The sequence below is a fragment of the Sander lucioperca genome, chromosome 23 (genome assembly GCF_008315115.2).
Source record: "Sander lucioperca isolate FBNREF2018 chromosome 23, SLUC_FBN_1.2, whole genome shotgun sequence".
Taxonomy (NCBI): domain Eukaryota; kingdom Metazoa; phylum Chordata; class Actinopteri; order Perciformes; family Percidae; genus Sander; species Sander lucioperca.
Window position 1 is genome coordinate 12,462,398 of NC_050195.1, and position 2,437 is coordinate 12,464,834.

Below are 2,437 nucleotides of genomic sequence, written 5' to 3' on the forward strand. Positions count from 1 at the left end.
TTGTCTCAAGGGACATTTCTATTTTCCTTATTCATGCTAAGAGTGCTCCTGAATGCAAAACCCAGGTGTGTTGACAACAACCCTCACCCGCGAATGGGGATGGGTTGGCTATTGAGTAAAGTGTAAAGTGGAGAAGGTGCTAAAAACAAGGTCGTAAGACATGTTGTAGCCTAGAAGTTTGATCAGAATCCATTTTGATAGAGCATATGACTGATCTTGCATTGCTTGCACACCAAAGGCTACTTCAAGTTTTATGTTATCTGACATTTACTGTTATTTATTGTATATACTGTGACCTCACATTGAATAATACAGACCCGTACAGTAATCTGTATGTGTAGTGTCTATAGTGCTCCAGCATTGTTAAGCATTTCCAGTGGGACAGATAGGCAAGTCATTGCATGGAAAGAATTTTGTCATTGTTTGTTTTAGTACAAGTTTCATATAAAACTTGTATCTACCTATACCTCATAGTGTATTATGATTATTGTTTTCAGAGATGAACATCTGAGTGAAATTGCTGAGGCACCGGATATTGAAAGCCTTGAGCAGAGGTAACCCATAAACTGTCATTGTTTTTAACTCTGTAGTCTGTATCCCTTCTCAATACTCTCTGGTTGCATGTTTACATCTGATACATGTTTTTAATTATCATTTATTCTCATAGCATGCATGACATGAGCATCGTTGAAGAGGAGTTGAATGAAAATGACTTCAATGACCCCATGAACAGTGTGTAAGTGGGCTTCTATTCATCATCATCATTCAATCATTGGTTTCTATTGAGTTGTGTAGTCTTCATTCATAAAGTTGCTATTTTCTGAGTATGTTGTATCTTAAAGGATTGATTGGGCAGAAGAGGGGCCCTCATTTCATGGTGACCGGGACGACAGCTCTGATGTGGAATATCTTAAGTCATAATCTATTACTACTCTTTACTTTGTTTCTGTGCTGAGTTTTTACATATAAACAATGTTCAGGACTATTTTTAAATGTATTTCTATTCTTGTAGTTGACACTGATGTTTCAGGGAATATATAAGGTCATGGCTATATGGCGAAAAGTCATGGAAATTCTTTGATTGAACTGTGTATGATCCCTGATGTTCTGCCTTTCCAGAATGGGTGGTGCACTGAAGGGAGCACAGGTAATTGATAATCTGCCAACTATCGGGATTGCTGAGACTATGCACGACCTGCCTACCCCTGAAGTCCCTTCTGATGAGCGTTGAATGGGTAAGCCTTGACAGTCACATCACATCACAATGTATGGTAACAGACAGCACTGTATATGCCTTGTGAATTTATTAGGTTAGTCTTATCTGACCATTAGATCTGCCCCAATGGACATTGCCTATGGTGGTGGAACTCCCAGCCTGTGTTTATTCAAAGTCGACAGAAACAAAATACAACTATGAAAAGCTGTTTTGGGTAGTCTTTCCACTTTTCCAGCCATCACAACTCTAGTTTTGGTTGAAATAAACACATAGTTTACATGTGAAAATATGTTGGCTCTATACACGCTAAAAGTATTGCTTTTTTACAGTAAATGGAGTCTGGTGGGTTTAGCACTAGCGACTTCAGAGCTGTTTCTGGTAAAAACAGAAAGGTCTCAAAGATGTTTTAAAGGTCTATCTCTGTAGGGATCCTTTCCATAATGTTATCAGACACCTACTGTAGAATATAATCTGAGCCTGTCAGGAGCAAAACGAGCACTTTTGTGAAGGTAAATACAAAATGGACAATTGCCCTATTAACTTACATTGCTTGTTTCTCCGCTGCCGACTGCAGCGATCTTGCTTAATACTGGACCAATGTCAAAGATTGTTGTTCCCATCAGTCACTTAGACACAAAAACCTAGGAAAAGAGGGTTCCAGGTTGAAAAAAACGGTAGTTACCCTTGGAGTGGAGGAGACTGCCGCAAAGAGGTTGAACAACCAGACTCTAAAGAATGACGTTCGGGGAGCTTTCACAGCGGTGTTGCTGTGCATCTTCAACGGTTTATCAATACAGTTAATCCCACGGCAAGACCACCAGCAGCATGCTACTACTAACTATAGCCTCTGTTGACGCTGTCATGCACGCAGCACGAGACTTCACGGGGGAGGGGCTGGAGGCCACTGATCTGTGTGTGCTGTAAAAACATGACTTGATTGGGGGAAAAAATTTAATTCGGGTTTTATCTACCTGGGCGGTGTGCCAAAATAAAACCTATGTATGGGAAGAACTACCTAGATAACTTCTTTAGTATCCAGGGTATACATGCATGTATACACCTTAACCAGAGTAAACTTAGGTTACGCGTCTGTGCATGCTCTGTAGGTTATAACTGCCCATCCCCACTCAGCTGCAGTGGGTTTTGACCTGGGAATAGAAGAGAGCAGTTGGAAGCAACGGCGCAAAAAACCACAGTAAAAACACAAGATAAGTAAGGCAT

The 2,437-nt window shown here is 40.5% G+C and overlaps 1 long non-coding RNA gene across 1 annotated transcript; it reads left to right on the forward strand.

Annotated features, from left to right (window-relative positions):
* Nucleotides 1-524: 524 nt before the first annotated feature.
* On the forward strand, nucleotides 525-951 carry LOC116050721. Its single transcript, XR_004105150.1, has 3 exons — nucleotides 525-554; nucleotides 668-736; nucleotides 843-951. It is a non-coding gene; the product is annotated as an uncharacterized LOC116050721 (long non-coding RNA).
* Nucleotides 952-2,437: the final 1,486 nt, after the last annotated feature.